Source organism: Phyllobates terribilis, unplaced genomic scaffold (assembly GCF_046119375.1).
Source record: "Phyllobates terribilis strain yellow unplaced genomic scaffold, ASM4611937v1 Scaffold_306__1_contigs__length_2273795, whole genome shotgun sequence".
Taxonomy (NCBI): Eukaryota; Metazoa; Chordata; class Amphibia; order Anura; family Dendrobatidae; genus Phyllobates; species Phyllobates terribilis.
In genome coordinates, this window is record NW_027363066.1 from 1670257 (window position 1) to 1692256 (window position 22000).

Consider the following 22000-nt stretch of genomic DNA (forward strand, 5'->3'; position numbering starts at 1 on the left):
TCGTCTGGATTCACAGAAGCGCTGGAGTCGACCTCTGATTCCCAGGCTATAGTATGAGTAAACAGCTCTGCAGACTCAACCATCTGTTCTACCTCATACTCAGACGGGCAGCTGGAGATTTGGGAGCTGTGAGGAAGCAAGTGCGATTGGGGTGACACCTTTGAGGACTGGAGTATTTGTGATGTTGAAGTTGATATCCGTTGAAGCACCTGCTGTTTTTGTGCCTCATCTGGAATTTGTAGCGATTGGCGTGGCCGTAAGAAAGGGATCTTATCACATTGTCCGCTAAAAGAAGTAGACATTTTAGTTTGGCTGGAGGATGGTCTTTCTTCTGCAGATGTTACTGTTGCTTTAACACCTACCCCACGGACACAACCTTTTTTCCCCTTCCCAACACGCCTATTCCCCTTTCCACCAGCAGCAGGCCTTTTTCCACTCATTTTGGTGGTTAACTAATTCACAACTCTGGAGTTGTTTGCACAAAAAAACAATGGATGGGAACCGAGCAGAGCTGAGTGGCCAAACTGTGGTATTAGGCCAAAACTATTGGCTGGGTTAGATGCAGAAAAAAATTATATTCAATTTGCAACCTGATGGAGGTCAGTATAGATGGACTAATAGAACAAGTCCCACACACAGCTAGAAGCCCAAATATTTTTTCAGAGGTAGATGCAGAAAAAAATTTTATTCAGTTTGCAACCTGATGGAGGTCTGTATAGATGGATTAATAGAACAAGTCCCACACACAGCTACAAGCCCAATATTTTTTCAGAGGTAGATGCAGAAAAAAAATATATTCAGTTTGCAAGCTGATGGTGGTCAGTATAGATGGACTAATAGAGAAAGTCCCACACACTGCTAGAAGGCCAAATATTTTTTCAGAGCTAGATGCAGACAAAAAATTATTTTGAATTTGCAACCTGATGGAGGTCAGTATAGGTGGACTAATAGAACAAGTCCCACACACTGCTAGAAGGCCAAATATTTTTTCAGAGCTAGATGCAGAAAAAAATTATATTCAGTTTGCAACCTGATGGAGGTCTGTATAGATGGATTAATAGAACAAGTCCCACACACAGCTAGAAGCCCAAATATTTTTTCAGAGGTAGATGCAGATAAAAATTATTTTTAATTTGCAACCTGATGGAGGTCAGTATAGATGGACTAATAGAGAAAGTCCCACACACTGCTAGAAGGCCAAATATTTTTTCAGAGCTAGATGCAGATAAAAATTATTTTTAATTTGCAACCTGATGGAGGTCAGTATAGATGGACTAATAGAGAAAGTCCCACACACTGCTAGAAGGCCAAATATTTTTTCATAGCTAGATGCAGATAAAAATTATATTCAATTTGCAACCTGATGGAGGTCAGTATAGATGGACTAAAAGAAAAAGTCCCACACACAGCTAGAAGCCCAAATATTTTTTCAGAGGTACTGTAGATGCAGATAAAAATTATTTTTAATTTGCAACCTGATGGATGTCAGTATAGATGGACTAATACAACAAGTCCCACACACAGCTAGAAGCCCAATATTTTTTCAGAGGTAGATGCAGAAAAAAATATATTCAGTTTGCAACCTGATGGAGGTCAGTATAGATGGAGTAATAGAACAAGTCCCACACACAGCTAGAAGCCCAAATATTTTTTCAGAGGTAGATGCAGATAAAAATTATTTTTAATTTGCAACCTGATGGAGGTCAGTATAGATGGACTAATAGAGAATGTCCCACACACTGCTAGAAGGCCAAAAATATTTTTTCAGAGCTAGATGCAGATAAAAATTATATTCAATTTGCAACCTGATGGAGGTCAGTATAGATGGACTAATAGAGAAAGTCCCACACACTGCTAGAAGGCCAAATATTTTTTCAGAGCTAGATGCAGATAAAAAATATATTCAATTTGCAACCTGATGGAGGTCAGTATAGATGGACTAATAGAACAAGTCCCACACACAGCTAGAAGCCCAAATATTTTTTCTGAGGTACTGTAGATGCAGATAAAAATTATTTTTAATTTGCAACCTGATGGAGGTCAGTATAGATGGACTAATAGAGAAAGTCCCACACACTGCTAGAAGGCCAAATATTTTTTCAGAGCTAGATGCAGAAAAAAATTATATTCAGTTTGCAACCTGATGGAGGTCAGTATAGATGGACTAATAGAGAAAGTCCCACACACTGCTAGAAGGCCACATATTTTTTCAGAGGTAGATGCAGAAAAAAATATATTTAGTTTGCAACCTGATGGAGGTCTGTATAGATGGATTAATAGAACAAGTCCCACACACAGCTAGAAGCCCAAATATTTTTTCAGAGGTAGATGCAGATAAAAATTATTTTTAATTTGCAACCTGATGGAGGTCAGTATAGATGGACTAATAGAGAAAGTCCCACACACTGCTAGAAGGCCAAATATTTTTTCAGAGCTAGATGCAGATAAAAATTATTTTTAATTTGCAACCTGATGGAGGTCAGTATAGATGGACTAATAGAGAAAGTCCCACACACTGCTAGAAGGCCAAATATTTTTTCAGAGCTAGATGCAGATAAAAATTATATTCAATTTGCAACCTGATGGAGGTCATTATAGATGGACTAAAAGAACAAGTCCCACACACAGCTAGAAGCCCAAATATTTTTTCAGAGGTACTGTAGATGCAGATAAAAATTATTTTTAATTTGCAACCTGATGGATGTCAGTATAGATGGACTAATACAACAAGTCCCACACACAGCTAGAAGCCCAATATTTTTTCAGAGGTAGATGCAGAAAAAAATATATTCAGTTTGCAACCTGATGGAGGTCAGTATAGATGGAGTAATAGAACAAGTCCCACACACAGCTAGAAGCCCAAATATTTTTTCAGAGGTAGATGCAGATAAAAATTATTTTTAATTTGCAACCTGATGGAGGTCATTATAGATGGACTAATAGAGAATGTCCCACACACTGCTAGAAGGCCAAATATTTTTTCAGAGCTAGATGCAGATAAAAATTATATTCAATTTGCAACCTGATGGAGGTCAGTATAGATGGACTAATAGAGAAAGTCCCACACACTGCTAGAAGGCCAAATATTTTTTCAGAGCTAGATGCAGATAAAAAATATATTCAATTTGCAACCTGATGGAGGTCAGTATAGATGGACTAATAGAACAAGTCCCACACACAGCTAGAAGCCCAAATATTTTTTCAGAGGTACTGTAGATGCAGATAAAAATTATTTTTAATTTGCAACCTGATGGAGGTCAGTATAGATGGACTAATAGAGAAAGTCCCACACACTGCTAGAAGGCCAAATATTTTTTCAGAGCTAGATGCAGAAAAAAATTATATTCAGTTTGCAACCTGATGGAGGTCAGTATAGATGGACTAATAGAGAAAGTCCCACACACTGCTAGAAGGCCACATATTTTTTCAGAGGTAGATGCAGAAAAAATATATTTAGTTTGCAACCTAATGGAGGTCTGTATAGATGGATTAATAGAACAAGTCCCACACACAGCTAGAAGCCCAATATTTTTTTCAGAGGTAGATGCAGAAAAAAATATATTCAGTTTGCAACCTGATGGAGGTCAGTATAGATGGACTAATACAACAAGTCCCACACACAGCTAGAAGCCCAATATTTTTTCAGAGGTAGATGCAGAAAAAAATATATTCAGTTTGCAACCTGATGGAGGTCTGTATAGATGGATTAATAGAACAAGTCCCACACACAGCTAGAAGCACAATATTTTTTCAGAGGTAGATGCAGAAAAAATATATTCAGTTTGCAACCTGATGGAGGTCAGTATTGATGGACTAATACAACAAGTCCCACACACAGCTAGAAACCCAATATTTTTTCAGAGGTAGATGCAGAAAAAAATATATTCAGTTTGCAACCTGATGGAGGTCTGTATAGATGGATTAATAGAACAAGTCCCACACACAGCTAGAAGCGCAATATTTTTTCAGAGGTAGATGCAGAAAAAAATATATTCAGTTTGCAACCTGATGGAGGTCAGTATAGATGGACTAATACAACAAGTCCCACACACAGCTAGAAGCCCAATATTTTTTCAGAGCTAGATGCAGAAAAAAATTATATTCAATTTGCAACCTGATGGAGGTCAGTATAGATGGACTAATACAACAAGTCCCACACACAGCTAGAAGCCCAATATTTTTTCAGAGCTAGATGCAGAAAAAAATTGTATTCAGTTTGCAACCTGATGGAGGTCAGTATAGATGGACTAATAGAATGATGCTATGCCCAAAAGATTTTACTTCACTAGGTGCAGTAAAAAAATTGGTATTCTATACACAGGTGGTATATCTTGCAACACAGATAGGCTACTCCACTGACTAACACACTCTGCAATAGGCCAAAAAGGATTAGCTTTGCTAGATTCAGACCAAATGCTGTGAAAAAAACTTTCACAGCACTGGCACAGACCTGCCTGGCAAAAACTGATAGGAACTGATGTAACCTAGTCCTGAAAAGGACTCCAATTACAATTAGTCTTTACTCCCACAATCTATCTATTTAAGAGCACAGACCTGCCTGATAAAAGTCGTAGGAAATGCTGTAACCTAGTCCTTAAAAGGACTGCAATCACAACTATTCCCTACTCCCAAGCTATCTGTAGATTTGTGCGAAAATTGGCTTGAAATTAACAAGGTATAGCGCACACAGCAACAGCGGTGCCGTCTAACATGCAGCTGCAGCAGTGAGAAAATGGTGGCGACGGGGAAAATGGCTTGGTCTTATACGGCAAGGACATGTGACATACACTGCCAATGACACATGCCCTTGCTTGTGTGAAAAAAAGCACTTCGCTCCGTGTGTGCGCTGCTGATAGGCTGACAGATTGCACCTCCCCACTGTAAATGCGGGAAAGAGAAAAAAAAAATGGAGATCTTCATTGTTCCTGCAGAGATCCATCCCCTGCCCCTCCCCCCGCCCCGCTGTACACTCAAACTGCGTATTAACATTAATTTTCATCATTACTGAGAAAAAATCCAGTTATGATTTTGGTGCACGAACAGTTATCGAACATAACCTCGAACAGCCGAATTTTTCTCAAATTGTTCGTGTTCGCCGAACGGCTCGAACACCGCCCAAAACAGCTCGAATTTGAGATTGGCGAACAGTTCGAGTAGAACAACGCTCATCTCTAGTCGTCATCTTGGTGAGGACACGGAAGTCTTGCCCGTCTGGCACGCATGGCTGACTTTATGTTACGCTGCCTTAACCGTGATCCTCGCGTTGTCAAAATGTTGGGTGACAGTCATTACTGGTTGGTGACACTTTTAGACCCCCGCTACAAGGAGAACTTTCACCCTCTTATTCCTGAGGTGGAGAGGTCTACAAAAATGGGGCAGTACCAGAAGGCCCTTGCTGCAGAACTGTTAAAAAAATTCTCATCTGAACACGCTAGCGGCAGAGGTCACAGTTCTTTGACCAACCAAGGCGTACAAGGGAGAGAGAGGCAACTCCAATCCAGCAGAGGCAGGGGAACACTGTCAACATTCTGGGACAGTTTTCTGAGACCCGCCCAGCTTACAGGCCCTGAGGTGCGGGGTACTCTCACAAGGAGTGGAAAGTTTCAAAAGATGGTGAGGGAGTACCTTGCCGACCATACCAGCATCCTCAGTGATTCCTCTGTGCCTTTTAATTATTGGGTATCGAAGCTGGACACTTGGAATGAACTCGCTCTGAACGCCTTGGAGGTCCTGGCCTGCCCTGCCGCTAGCGTGTTATCGGAGCATGTTTTTAGTGCCGCTGGGGGAATTATAACTGATAAGCGCACTCGCCTGTCAACTGACAATGCTGACAAGCTGACCCTTATCTAAATGAACAAGGGTTGGATTGGGCCAGACTTCTCATCACCACCAAATGACAGCAAAGTAACATGAAGTCAAATCCACTGTGTTTTTTCGGGAGGTGTATTCACATGCACCACTTCACACCCACACATGGGTATACTCTTCCTCATTTCGGCTGTTTTATGGTCTTCTCCGTATCCTCAGCCTCCACCACCACTGAACCACCAGGGTGACCGTGGTCTGTGTTGCCATTATTGAAAGTTCCTCCATCCTAATTTTTGGCAGCTTTTGCTTGGAAGGCATCAGCAAATACTATGGGAGACCCACTCCCCAATAATAGGAATAATGTTTTTAAGATGCTGTACTGCATGGCTCTTGTAAGGGGCATTGCAAGTTCCTCCATCCTAATTTTTGGCAGCTTCTGCTTGGAAAGCATGAGGAAAGACTATGGGAGACACACTCCCCAATAATGGGAATAATGTTTTTAAGATGCTGTACTGTATGGCTCTTGTAAGGGGCATTAAAACCGTCTTGTTAAGCTACTGTGACCTCCACCACTTTTCCAAGGGGCATTAAAACCGTCTTGTTAAGCTACTGCGACCTGCACGTCTCTTCTGAGGGGCATTAAAACCGTCTTGTTAAGCTACTGCAACCTCCACGACTTTTTCAAGGGGCATTAAAACCGTCTTCTTAAGCTACTGCAACCTCCACCTCTCTTCCGAGGGGCATTAAAAGCGTCTTGTTAAACCACTCTGAACTCCACAGCTCTTCCAAGGGGCATTGAAATGTTGTTTTTAATTAACTTTAACCTCCACGACTCTTCGAATGGGCATTGCATTTCCTCCTAATTTTTGGCAGCTTTTGCTTGGAAGGCACAAGCAAATACTATGGGAGACCCACTCCCCAATAATGGGAATAATGATTATATTATGCTGTACTGCATGGCTCTTGTAAGGGGCATTGAAAGTTCCTCCATCCTAATTTTTGGCAGATTTTGCCTGGAAGGCATAAGCAAAGACTGTGGGAGACCCACTCCCCAATAATGGGAATAATGTTTGTAATATGCTGTACTGCATGGCTCTTGTAAGGGTCATTGCAAGTTCCTCCGTCCTAATTTTTGGCAGATTTTTCTTGGAAGGCATAAGCACAGACTATGGGAGACCCACTCCCCAATAATGGGAATAAAGTTTGTAATATGCTGTACTGCATGGCTCTTGTAAGGGGCATTACAAGTTCCTCCGTCCTAATTTTTGGCAGATTTTGCTTGGAAGGCATAAGCAAATACTATGGGAGACCCACTCTCCAATAATGGGAATAATGTTTGCAATATGCTGTACTGCATGGCTCTTGTAAGGGGCATTGCAAGTTCCTCCGTCCTAATTTTTGGCAGCTATTGCTTGGAAGGCATAAGCAAAGACTATGGGAGACCCACTCCCCAATAATGTAAATAATGTTTGTAATATGCTGTACTGCGTGGCTCTTGTAAGGGGCATTGCATGTTCCTCAGTCCTAATTTTTGGCAGGTTTTGCTTGGGAGGCATAAGCAAAGACTATGGGAGACCCACTCCCCAATAATGGGAATAAAGTTTGTAATCTGCTGTACTGCATGGCTCTTGTAAGGGGCATTGCAAGTTCCTCCATCCTAATTTTTGGCAGATTTTGCTTGGAAGGCATAAGCAAAGACTATGGGAGACCCACTCCCCAATAATGGGAATAATTTTTGTAATATGCTGTACTGCATGACTCTTGTAAGGGGCATTGCATGTTCCTCCGTCCTAATTTTTGGCAGATTTTGCTTGGAAGGCATAAGCAAAGACTATGGGAGACCCACTCCCCAATAATGGGAACAATGTTTGTAATATGCTGTACTGCATGGATCTTGTAAGGGGCATTGCAAGTTCCTCCGTCCTAATTTTTGGCAGATTTTACTTGGAAGGAATAAGCTAAGACTATGGGAGACCCACTCCCCAATAATGGGAATAATGTTTTTAAGATGCTGTACTGTATGGCTCTTGTAAGTTGCATTAAAACCATCTTGTTTAGCTACTGCAACCTCCACCACTTTTCCAAGGGGCATTCAAACCGTCTTGTTAAGCTACTGTGACCTCCACGTCTCTTCAAAGCGGCATTAAAAGAGTCTTTTTAAACCACTCTGAACTCCACAGCTCTTCCAAGGGGCATTGAAATGTTGTTTTTAATTACCTCTAACCTCCATGACTCTTCCAACGGGCATTGCATTTCCTCCTAATTTTAGTCAGCTTTTGCTTTCCAATGCAAAGGCGAAAACTAAGGGAGACCCACTCCCCAATAATGGGTAGAAGGTTTTTGGTACACTGTAATCCATGTCTGTTTCAAGGGGCATTGCAGTTCCTCATAATTTTTGGAAAGCCTTCCATTCACTGCTTAGGCCAACAGTGTACAGGAGACCCAGTTGCTATAAATGGAAAAAACAGTTTAGTTAAGGCCCTCTGACCTCCATGTCACTTCCAATGGGCATTGGAGAGCCTAGAAATTTTTTGCTAGGCATTGCACTCACTGTATGCTCTATAACTGCCCTTGAGAAAGCAGCCTGGGATGGCGCGAAACGCGCATTGGGCCTTCACCTTTTTCACCCCCCCACTTAGGCTGTGCTTCCTTGCCAGGTAATTATCCCATTGGATTAATACTTTTTCAGCATTTAGTTTTGGGCACAGAGTTTCCCATGATACAACACTGGTTCTTCCCCCACCCCTGTCTATTTAACAGTTAGTGGGATTATACAGTATAGGTTGATCCTGTGTTCCTGACTCCAGTTCTCCTATTTAAATCTAATATTTACAATTTGTATTATTATTATGGGCAAATGTGCAATTATGCTAATCCATGGGTTTATTATGATCATACTATTACAAGTGTATCTGACCTGGAAGCACTTTACCATCTGGTTACCTCATTGTCTAAGTCTTTATCTATCTTTTTATATTAATAAATAAATATTTTCTTGCAATATATACTGAGCCGTTCTCCTCTTTGCCCATGCCCTATAACTGTGTAGCCGAACTGCTCCTTTTTTTACAGAATCATATCCTACAAGACGTGTGGTTGACTGGCCTGATATTGATGTGAATGGTCCCTGTTCCTCCTGCTCTTTCTCCTTTGCCACCACCTCTTCCATCATTTATCACCTGAAGCTTTGTTTTAACGGGAGTCATAGAACTGGGATAGTAGCAGGAAAACATCCAGCAATCCTCGGAGAAGGTAGGATATGCGCCAAAACGCTGACCACCTAAGGCTTAGCCGCTACTACATACATGTGCTTGCATTCCAAGAAAACAAAGCAGATGCTAACTTCTATTATCATCATCATGCTCCTCACCTTGGCACTCTCAACTCCCCTGATGGAGAAGCCAGGGCCCACTGGAGGAGTCTGGTTCTCTGGAGGGCTCGTCCAATGCTGCCCTAAAGCAGGCCAGGCAAAGAAAAGTGTGTGGGAAGGTGACAGGAGAAATAGGGGCGGCTGGGGACCGTTTATAGACACCCGGCCGCCCCCTGGTGGCTGGGGACCGAGCATGGACACCCGGCCGCCGGGCGGCTGGGGACTGAGTATGGATACCAGGCCACCAAAGCAGCCATGAGGTAGTGGCCAGCTTCGGCCTCCTCCAAACTGAAAGGCCCCATTTCAAGTGCAAGCAAGCAGTATGGCATTGCAGCCTGGGGGTGGGTCGGTGGCAGGCTGCACATTTACGCTTACATTAAAAGAAAACAAAGCAGATGCTAACTTCTATCATCATCATCATGCTCCTCACCTTGGCACTCCCAACTCCCCTGATGGAGAAGCCAGGGCCCACCGGAGGAGTCTGGTTCTCTGGTGGGCTCGTCAAATGCTGCCCTAAAGCAGGCCAGGTTAAGAAAAGTGTGGAGGAAGGTGACAGGAGAAATAGGGGCGGCTGGGGACCGAGTATGGACACCCGGCCACCCCCTGGCGGCAGGGGACGGAGCGTGGACACCTGGACGCCCCCTGGCGGCTGGGGACCGAGCGTGGACACCCGGCCGCCGGGAACTGAGTATGGATACCTTGCTGCCGAAGCAGCCATGAGGTAGTGGCCAGCTTCAGCCTCCACCAAATTAAAAGGCCCCATTTCAAGTTACAGCTGACAGTATGGTATTGCAGCCTGCGGGTGGGTGGGTGGTTGGCTGCATATTTGCGCTTGCATTGCAAGGAATGGGGGAGGTACAATTGAACACTGCCCTGGGTCAAGGACTTGCACAGGGATAGTTGCAAGTCTGCATCTTCTGGGAGTCAGAGATGCTTCCAGGGGTCTTCCCCATGCTGTTCCCATGTCTTTTCAGCACTGTATGTGTGGCACCCCAGGGGTCTGGTTTTCCACAGTAATGTAATGTTATGTCTGAGAGCAGGTGGGAGGTCCTTTGGTCAGGGATCCTGTGCATGCCACACCTCCTGCCCAGTCTTGGGAGGGGAAGAACTTCCCCTGTATAAACCCGGGGCTGAGGCAGGGTGAGTCAGACAAGGAGAGTGGAGACAAGAAGCAGCATAGGAAACAGCAGAGTTCCAAGGAGTCAGGGGCTGGCAGCTGCAGCGCTCGCCCTGACTAAGAAGATTCTTTACCGGACCCGGAGTCCGAGGCTGTGGGGACTAACTTCTACCCAGCAGCAGAATCCGTCAGGCAGGGGATTTCAGGTCCTCTGGCCCAGAAGCCCGAAGGCACGGTCACACGCGTGGGACCAGCACCGCCATCGTGGAGCGGAAGCCATTAGAAGGCCCCGAGTCACCGGCCATACGGGTGAGCACCACACGGTACACTCAGGGACGTGGGCTACTTACATCAGCTTCTAGCAAGGTAGCCAGAAGAGTACAGTCAGTTTGTGAGGCCTACAACTACGCCTGGCCAGGGGAGATCCCATCTGCTCAAAGACTGACCAGGCCCCGTTTGCTAGCAAGTACTCCGGGAGGGTCTATCGTTGTTACCAGTAAAGACCCTGAACTACACCGTACCGTCTCTGAGTGGTTCCTGCTACCCCCATCATCCACGTCGGCTGCCCTGAGGCCATACCCCTCCCGTTGGGGGTTATACTATCACGCTGCACAATCCTACCACCGGCCTCAGCGGTCTGCCCTGCAGCAGCAGCTCCCTGGCTGCACTCAACGGGTGGCGTAGTCATCAACTATTTACTACTAATAGACTGCCGTCTAGTTTGACTCCCTGGGCACGGACCGGGTCACCGCCACGAGACTACAACCCTCTACTGATCCGGCTCCGGGTAGGCTCCCGCATGCGCAACGCATCGCGACACAGGCCCAGGGGCGCGTCAACTTTGGCGTAGTCGGCAGGATTTCGTGCCCGCAACCACCGGGTACTGCGTGCCTGAAAAGCAAAGACTGTTCAAACTTACCAGTGGTGAAGATTCCCGCTATCCGTGGAGGTTTCCCGCCATCCGGCGCCATCTTCTACCTTCTTCCCGCCATCCGCGAAGTTTTCCCGCCATCTTCGACCTTCTTCCCGCCATCCGTGGAGTTTTCCCGCCATTGGACGCCATCTTGAGGACGCCGCGCGGGAAGAAGAGGGGCGTGGACTCCGAAAGCGCGCGAGAACTGAAGCCCCGCCTCATGTCCGGACGTTGCGTAAGGTCCTGGAAGGAGCCCAGCAGACGCCGACGTCACAGGAGCGCGACGGAAGGTCCTCAACCCTGACGATCCACTGCGGAGCCGCGGCCTACGGAAGAGGATCATCGCAAGGTAGGCCACGGTCCACTAGGGGGGAGGAAGATGTCGGATACGGAAGAGAGCTTCGCTGCCTCAACCCCCGCCAGCGCCACCGCTGCTGCAGTTATGCCCTTCACCATGCCCTATATCCCGGGAGCAGCTTGGCTACCCCAGTACTCAGGGGAGTCACATACCCTGCATGACTTTAGAGAAAAGCTGGATAGCCTCTTCCAGGTGTACCCCCTCACAGAAGAGCAAAAAGTGAGCATCCTGGTGGCCCAACTAACTGGGGCAGCCAAAAGGGAAGTAAAATCCTGGCCACCTGGGAGGAAGACTGTCGCAGGGATACTAACCCGGCTGAAGGACACCTTTGATACCCGCACCTCAGCCGAGATTAAGCTTAGATTCTACGGGTGCAAGCAGCGAGCGCATGAGAGTATAAGGGACTATGCACTAAACCTACAAGAGGCCCTGAGGGCCATTAAGCAGACCGACCCTGATGGGGTGGGAAACGAGGACAGGCTGTTGACTGAACAATTTATAGAGGGTTTATATTGCAATGCCCACCGAACCCAGTTGCGGGCAATGGCCTTACAGGATCCCCATCTGGACTTTGCACAGTTCAAGGACAGAGCCATCCGGGTGCTCCGAGAACCGGCACCAGGTGGCGTTGTGACCCACAGACGCCCCACTACCACTTACTACCAGGAGGCGGCGCCCTTGTCAGCAGGGCCTGTGGGAGCTGATGCGCAGGCTCTGGACAATGACCCGGCTCCAGACCTACACCATCAGGTCCAAGAGCTAGCTAAGAGCGTTGCTGCGCTAACCCGAACTGTGCAGTCTTTACAGGTTTCCACCCCAGGGAAGATCCAGCTGGCATCCGGACCGGAGGACATCCCGTGGCGTCGACCAAGGAGGACCCCACCGGCCAGAGGAAGACCCAGTGACCGATACAGCGAGGACGGACGACCCATCTGCCGCCGCTGCAATCAACCCGGACATATGGAAAGGTACTGTTCTTTAAACGGGCACAACCTGGGGTAGAGGGCCAACCCCCAGGAAAAAGATCACCAGGCCCATCGAACTGGCGCGACAGATATGTGTGAGGACGTCCAGTCTTGCCTGTGGTACTGGATGGCATTCCCATGAGTGCCCTACTGGATACCGGGTCACAGGTCACCACCATCCCGTACGTGCTCTTCAAGCAGTACTGGAATGACTCGGATATTACCCACTACCCTGACGACGACTTGAGTATCATCGCCAGCAATGGCCAGCCCGTGCCACAGATCGGATTTAAGGAGGTGGCCCTCAAAATCGGTAGAGTCGAACTGGCCGCACAGGGACTGATCATTGTAGATATTGATAAACATGAGAGTCACCCAAAAATAACTCTAGGAACTAACGTAATTGAAAATTGTCTTGCAGAGGTGATTTTCCTTTTACAGCAGGTTGCCAAGAACGCCAGCTCCGGCGAGCAGCGGGTGCTCCAGAAAGAGATCCGGGCACTGATGCAACGGCAACAAGTGGAACTCTCCGGCGGTGAGATTGGTAGCGTAAGAATGTGTGACCCTTTTCCTATTGCCATGCCCCCAAAAAGTGAAATGATGATTTGGTGCCGGGCAGCTATTGGTCTGAGAGGAAGAGATTACCAGGCAATGGTAGAACCAGTTTACTCAGACAGTAGGCCCACCATTTTGACAGCACGGGGGGTGGTCAATGTACGCCATGGGAGGGTGCCCATTCGCATAATAAATATCGGGGAGAGGGAAGTGTACCTGCCCCGGTATGCCACGCTAGCCAAATTATATACCACTAATCAAAATTCTATACAATCTGTGGAACCCTTGCCTCCATCTCACCCGGAGGAAGGTAACGGCTCTAAGAAAGACATGGAGGACTGGTGTCAGCAACTACATTTGGGTACTGATTCCACTCCCTCACATCAGAAACAAGGAGTCTATCGGGTGGTTCAAGAGTATGAGAGAGTGTTTAGTAAACACCCGTTAGACTTCGGGCGAGTCAAGGGGGTAGAACACCGCATCCCCACGGGAGATCATCCTCCCATAAAAGAGAGGTATCGACCCGTACCCCCTGCACATTACCAACACGCCAAGGGGATGCTTAGAGACATGAAGGAGGCTGGGGTAATCCGGGATAGCTGTAGCCCCTGGGCAGCCCCACTAGTTTTAGTCAAAAAGAAAGACAACACCATGAGGATGTGTGTAGATTACCGGAAAATCAACCGTATCACACACAAGGATGCGTACCCCTTACCAAGGATAGAGGAGTCATTGGCTGCTTTAAGATCTGCTAACTTCTTCTCTACCTTGGATCTCACTAGCGGGTACTGGCAGGTTCCTGTAGCAGAGGCGGACCGGGAGAAGACCGCATTCACCACCCCGATGGGACTTAGCGAGTTCACCTGCATGCCGTTCGGACTCTGCAACGCCCCAGGGACCTTCCAACGATTAATGGAGTGCTGTCTGGGCCACAGAAACTTCGAGACGGTCCTGTTGTACCTGGACGATGTCATCGTATACTCCAAAACTTATGAGGACCACCTGAAACACCTGGCGGAGGTGTTCGAAGCTCTGGCGAGTTACGGCCTAAAGGTGAAACCCTCCAAGTGTCACCTCCTGAAACCAAAGGTGCAATACCTGGGACACGTGGTGAGCGCTGACGGAGTGGCTCCCGACCCCGATAAGATCACCGCAATTAAGGGATGGCCAAGCCCCTCCAGCGTAAAAGAAGTGCGGCAGTTCCTAGGGTTGGTAGGCTACTACCGAAGGTTTATTCCCGGTTTCACCAAAAAGGCAGCGCCTATGCAGGACCTCCTGATAGGCCAGTCCCGGAAGGCCAAGAACCAGAAGCCGCCCTTCAAATGGGAAGAGCTAGAAGAAGAGTCCTTCCGCCAGCTGAAGATGGCCCTCACGGGGGATGAAATCTTGGCGTACCCAGACTATAGCCAGCCCTTCATCCTCTACACCGACGCCAGTAACATCGGGCTAGGAGCCGTACTATCCCAGATTCAGCAGGGGAGAGAACGAGTGATCTCCTATGCCAGCCGAAAACTGCGACCCACCGAAAGGAACCCCGAGAATTACAGCTCATTTAAGCTAGAGTTCCTGGCCGTGGTATGGGCAGTCACCGAGCGCTTTAGGCATTACCTCGCTTCTTCCCGGTTCACCGTATACACGGATAACAACCCGTTGATACACCTGGACACGGCAAGACTCGGTGCCCTGGAGCAGAGGTGGATGGCCCGTCTGTCCAACTACGAGTTCACAATCAAATACCGGGCAGGACGCTCCAATACTAACGCGGATGCCCTGTCCAGGATGCCCAACCTGCCGGACGAAGGAGAAGATCTGGAGGGACTGGAAGAAGTTGAACTCCCTGCGTTCCACCGTCATGGGACTATCCAGTATTCCCACCGGGTAAGGGGTAAACAGGCTGCTACGTTGAACCCCTTACCCCACTACAACTGGGCGGAAACGCAAGACAGCGACCCTGCCGTCCGACTGGTGAAGGAGATGCTGACTCGGCCGGAGGCTCGACTTGAACCAGACGCTCCGGAGGAAGCCAAACAACTATGGGCGGAGAAGAGTCGACTATTCCTTTACAAGGGGAAGTTGTGCCGCAGAATGGTCAACTCCCGGACGCATGAACTACTCTGGCAAGTAGTGGTGCCACGAAGAGACGCAGCCATGGTGATGGAGGCATACCACGACGGAGCTGGACACTTCGGGTGGAAAAAGCTGGAGTTCCTGCTGCGCGAGCGGTTCCACTGGGTAGGCATGAGGGGAACCATCGAGAAGTGGTGCAGAGACTGTGGCCCGTGCAATCTGAGAAGGAAGGACCGGGCCAGCCAGAAGACTCCCCTGCAGTCCATCGTCACCCGGCAACCGTTGGAACTGGTAGCCTTGCATCATGTAAAACTGACCCCAAGCAGAAGTGGCTACGTCTACGCGTTAACCATCGTGGATCATTACTCCCGGTTCTTGGTTGTCGTCCCCGTCAAGGACTTAACGGCTCAAACAGCAGCTAGAGCCTTCCAGCAGCACTTCTGCCGTCCACACGGGTACCCGGACCAAGTGCTGACGGACCAGGGACCTGCCTTTGAAGCGGAGGTCTTCCAGGAATTCTGCAATCTGTATGGCTGCCGGAAGATAAGGACGACACCCTACCATCCGCAAACTAATGGACTTTGTGAAAAAATGAACCAGGTGGTAATGGATCTGCTAAAAACATTGCCCCTGGAAGAACGCAGTCTGTGGCCTGAGAAGTTGCCCGATCTGGTGGACCTATACAACCACATCCCGGTAGGTTCCACCAACTGTACCCCGGCTTACCTAATGAGGGCGAGACCTGGTAAGTTACCTGTTGACCTGGAAATGGGAGTCCTGACACCTGAGGACACTTCACCAGAAACAGACTGGGACACAGAGAGGCAGCAGCAGTACCGGAGAGTACAAGAGAGCGTGGAGCGAAGTCTCTGTCAGGCTAGGGAAAGACAAGAGAAGACTTACAACCAGTATGCTCCCGCTGTTCCCCTGGTACCCGGAGAGCAGGTCTTGAAGAGGAAAAGACGGCTCCACAAGTTGGATGACCAGTGGGAGGAGGACCCGTACACCGTACTGCCCTCAAGCCACGAGAACCCGAAGGTCTGTACCATCAGTAAAGACGGAGGGGAAACCACAGCCATTGTATCCCGGGACCACCTGAAGAAGTGTCCCAAACAACTGAGGAACCCTGAAGAGGAACAAGAAGACCATCGACCCGTGGAAGAAAGGGAAGATATGGTTAGTACCGTGCTCGGGGACTTCCCTCAGTCTTGGACTCAAGTCAATGGTGCAGTTGTGGTACCCGTACTCACCTTCCTCCAACCATCATCCCAAGAACCTACGGAGCAACGGGTAGAGCTGGAAGAACAGCCGGTCCAGGAGGCAGAAGACTCCACACAAGCAGAACAGGAGAATCAACCCTCTGCTTATAGTGAGCCTGCCGTACCCCTAGTGAGACAAAGAGCCGGTAGACAGCTGCCCAGTTTACCCTTGACAGCTCCTACACCCTGTAGTTCAGGGCCAGACAGTCAGCTCCGTAGGTCCACTCGGGCCACTAGAGGCCAGTTACCCGCACGCTGGAGAATTTGAAGTGTATAAATTGTTTTATTTATGTTTTTTCTGTGTCTTGTTGCTTGTGTATAATTTTGTGTTTCTAGTTATTTTTAGGGATCCTTGGTGTATTTACCGGGAATCCTTGTACATAGTTGGAGCGTAACCCAGGATGGACTAGAGACTGTTAAGGACTCGGGGTAGGACAGACCCCTACCTGGTTACGTCTCCCTGTGTTGGTGAAATGGACACCTTGCTTTCTTCAGAGACTGCACCCGGTTGCGGACACGCCGTAACCATCTTTATATGTTTTCTTATTGTATTATTAATGTTTTTGCCTTGTTATGTTTTTCTAAATGTGTTTAGTCCCGGAGTACTAAATTTCACTAGGGGGGAATGTGGCACCCCAGGGGTCTGGTTTTCCACAGTAATGTAATGTTATGTCTGAGAGCAGGTGGGAGGTCCTTTGGTCAGGGATCCTGTGCATGCCACACCTCCTGCCCAGTCTTGGGAGGGGAAGAACTTCCCCTGTATAAACCCGGGGCTGAGGCAGGGTGAGTCAGACAAGGAGAGTGGAGACAAGAAGCAGCATAGGAAACAGCAGAGTTCCAAGGAGTCAGGGGCTGGCAGCTGCAGCGCTCGCCCTGACTAAGAAGATTCTTTACCGGACCCGGAGTCCGAGGCTGTGGGGACTAACTTCTACCCAGCAGCAGAATCCGTCAGGCAGGGGATTTCAGGTCCTCTGGCCCAGAAGCCCAAAGGCACGGTCACACGCGTGGGACCAGCACCGCCATCGTGGAGCGGAAGCCATTAGAAGGCCCCGAGTCACCGGCCATACGGGTGAGCACCACACGGTACACTCAGGGACGTGGGCTACTTACATCAGCTTCTAGCAAGGTAGCTAGAAGAGTACAGTCAGTTTGTGAGGCCTACAACTACGCCTGGCCAGGGGAGATCCCATCTGCTCAAAGACTGACCAGGCCCCGTTTGCTAGCAAGTACTCCGGGAGGGTCTATCGTTGTTACCAGTAAAGACCCTGAACTACACCGTACCGTCTCTGAGTGGTTCCTGCTACCCCCATCATCCACGTCGGCTGCCCTGAGGCCATACCCCTCCCGTTGGGGGTTATACTATCACGCTGCACAATCCTACCACCGGCCTCAGCGGTCTGCCCTGCAGCAGCAGCTCCCTGGCTGCACTCAACGGGTGGCGTAGTCATCAACTATTTACTACTAATAGACTGCCGTCTAGTTTGACTCCCTGGGCACGGACCGGGTCACCGCCACGAGACTACAACCCTCTACTGATCCGGCTCCGGGTAGGCTCCCGCATGCGCAACGCAGCGCGACACAGGCCCAGGGGCGCGTCATATGCATGTGTCACACAGCACATGGCCAGATAAGGTTGTAAAATGTTAAAATTACATTTCCCGGTGAATGCATTTGTCACGGTTGAAAGCAATACAAAAGTGCAAAAACGCATCAAAAATGCTACTTGTGAACATAGCCCAAGGTGTGGAGGAGTATTTTTGGTTATTTATTTTACCTTATACACAAGTCTTTACCCTGGAAAGAATGTTCCTTAACATATTTCACAGGAAAACCGTTTCAGTTTCGTTTTTGAACGTTTTATTGTGAGCCCGTAAAAGTGGCTTAATACCTCTGACCACGTTGTTTACTGCAGTGACTTGGGGGTCAGAAATGCTTCCTGGGGCGATCCCCATGCTGCCCCCATGTCTTTTAAGCACTGTCACTATCGTTTTGGGCACTTTTTAGGCTTTCTACAGACTGCCGGGGGTGACACCGCAAAAATGCTCGGGTCTCCCATAGACTAACATTGGGCTTGTTGCTCGAGTCGAGCACCCGAGTATCACGGTGAGCTCGGCCCGAGCTTCGAGTACCCGAGCATATTAGTGCTCGCTCAACACTAGTCACATCTAATATATATTCTTGCATTACATCAGGATACGGACTGTACTTTTCCAAATGGAATCTCAATGCTTCCATAGCTATATAACATGGTATAGAAGTATATAAAGAATTAACATCACAGCCTATCCAGGTGTAATCTGATGACCATCTTTTGTTTGACAACTGATCTAAAATATCCTTGGTGTGTTTGATATATCCAGGCACGCGCTGTACCAAAGGTTGTAAGATCGAATCTAACCACTCACTGAGACGTTCACTACATGATCCAATTCCATTGATTATTGATCGCATTGGGGGTGGAAGGATGTCTTTACGTATCTTTGGCAGAGCATGCATTGTAGGTGTTACAGGATTCAATGATATTAAATATTCACTGATTTTTTTTGTTAATATGCCCAATTTTACACCCTCCGCTATTAAGATGTTCATTAAGATTAATTAAGATTAAGATTTGCTCACTAAATTTTTTGTTGGATTAAATTTTAAGCGGGAATATGTCTTTTCATCAGATAAAAGCTTCAAAATCTGCGTCCTATAAGTTTCAGTGTCTAAAACAACTATAAATAAAGATATGATACCGAGGGGTCTGAGACTTAAAAAGATACCAACTAAAGCTTACAATGTGGATTTCATGAATGACTGGAACAGTATTTTGAATATTTGCTCCTTGAATCTCATGAAATTAATTATAAAATGTGAGAACATACAACTCCAGGTACAGCGTGTGCCTGGATATATCAAAGACACCTAATTATTTTGTTTTTGACAGAATTTTTTATTTACAGATCCAAGGTGTCTCAATGGGTGCTCGTTTCTCACCTTCTTTGGCAAATCTGACTATGTCATATTGGGAACATTGTTTTTTGTATTCAGACAGTAATCCTTATATACCTAATTTGTCCTGGTATGGTAGATTTATTGATGATATGACATTCATCTGGCAAGGAGATGAATCTGCCATTCCAGGATTTCTTACATTTTTGAATGACAATTCATTTAATTTGCGGTTTACTGTTTCTTATAGTTCAAAAGTTTTGGTGTTCTTAGATTTGATTCTTACGGGCATTCCAGGTGAAATTGTATCCACTGCTATTCATCGCAAACCATCTGCAGGTAATTCCATCATGCATTTTTCTAGTAGTCAACCGCAGCATGTAGCTAAAGCCATACCAGTAGGTGAGTTCACAAGAATTGTCAGAAATCGCTCTCATCCCATAGTTTCTGAAAATGAAGTAATAATAACCTCAAAAAGATTAAAACAACGGGGTTATCCCCAATGGGTATTGGACAGGGGTAAAAAAATAATTTCTGACAAAAAACGGACTGATCTATTGTGTCCTAAAACAAAAGTAAAAAATTAGTTTTTGAAAAGTAAACCTGTCATCTCGCTGCAATATAGTGCACAATTTTCAGAAATAAAAAAATAGTTTACTAAACATTTATCAATACTTTTTGAAGATGAAATATTAGCATGCATTTTGATAAAAGGCTGTAATGTTGTGGCAGAAAAGGCATCTTCATTAGGTGACTCACTATCTCCAACATTTTTTCTGATCCACACATAAAAAAAGCACTTGGTTACAGCTAAAAGGGCAGTTTAAATGTGGTTCAGTGAAATGTCGCATGTGTTCATACACACTGTGCAGTTCTGTTTGTCATGATTCTGATCATTCAAATGAATATAAAATCAAACAGTATATTAATTGTGATTCAGAGAACGTGGTATACAAAATGAATTGTACTATATGCGATACATTTTATATAGGTTGTACTACACGTAAATTAAAAACTAGGTTTAATGAACATTATAATGACATACTTAATTCAAATAACACCAGTAGAAATGTCTCTGCTATCGCAAAGCATTTTATTATTGAGCACAATCGTGACATGTCTTCTTTGCAAGTTTTAGGTATTGAAAAACTTTTTCCGCATGCAGGAGGTGGAGATATAAAGCGAAAACTATTGACAAAAGAAGCGTATTGGATATTTAATCTGGATTCAAGAAGCCCAAAGGGTTTAATCTGAAGAGAGAAACCATGTATCGCTATTGACTGTTTTCATGCACCTGCTGCTTAATGTGGTAATTATGTCATGTGATTTGTTCCAACTGTTTTCATTGGCACATTTTTAGTATTTTAGAAAATCCTTTTCATTGTGTAGCTATGCAGTGATAAAGGACACAAGTGAGCGTTCGAAACGCGTCTTGCTCCCCTACCCTGTCTATGCAACCTTTGTAATTATTTGCAAGTTTTTAATGTACAAAAATTAAAGAAAGAATTATTTTACCAGACGCTGGAACAACTATTGCATTTTTTTTTTACTTAACAGATGTCCAGAAGACAGTCATTGGCACACTCCACAAGGTCCCAGAGTTCCCATTTTCATCTGGAAATCAAGGTCCCAGAGTCTGGAGGAAGAGTGGAGGCCACAATCCAAGCTGCTTGACGTCTAGTGTGAAGCTTCCACAATCAGTGATGGTTTGGGGAGCCATGTCATCTGCTGGTGTAGGTCCACTGTGTTTTATCAAGACCAAAGTCAGTGCAGCCGTCTACCAGGAAATTTTAGAGCACTTCATGCTTCCCTCTGCCGACAAGCTTTTTGGAGATGGAAATTTCATTCTCCAGCAGGACTTGGCACCTGTGCACACTGACAAAAGTACCAGTACCTGGTTTAAAAACAACAGTATCACTGTGCTTGATTGGCCAGCAAACTCGCCTGACCTTAACCTCATAGAAAATCTATGGGGTATTGTCAAGAGGAAGATGAGAGACACCAGACCGACAATGCAGACGAGCTGAAGGCTGCTATCAAAGCAACCTGGGCTTCCATAACACCTCAGCAGTGCCACAGGCTGATCGCCTCCATGCCACACCACATTGATGCAGTAATTGATTCCAAAGGAGCCCCGACCAAGTATTGAGTGCATTTACTGAACATACATTTCAGTAGGCCAACATTTCAGATTTTAACCCCTTTCTGACATATGTGGTAATAGTTCTTCCTTGTGCCATGGGCCTATTGGGCCAAGGACGACTTGTAGCGTCCCGAGGGTTCGGCCGCTACAGGGGTATTGCTCCTCAACCAGAGGTGTGATATTCCACTCCCAGGTAAGAATGGAGTGTGGACCAGGGCTCAGTTAGCTGCATACACCACACACACCCCATTTCCGGGGGACAGCTCTACAGTGCTCCCATTTATATATATATGCAGGCACATCTGACTATGTCCCTGGCTGGAGTGGGGAGGGGGGAGGAAAACCCAGTGGTGTAGGAGCAGATAGGGGTTGGGTTCTGAGCATAGGTAGGAGCTCATTGGGTGCTGGTCACCTGAGCTCACACACAGAAGAGGAGGTATAAAAGGTGGGCACCATCTTAGTTCTGAGAGTAGTACAGTGGAGAGGTGACAGGGAGCAGAGGCTCTGTAGG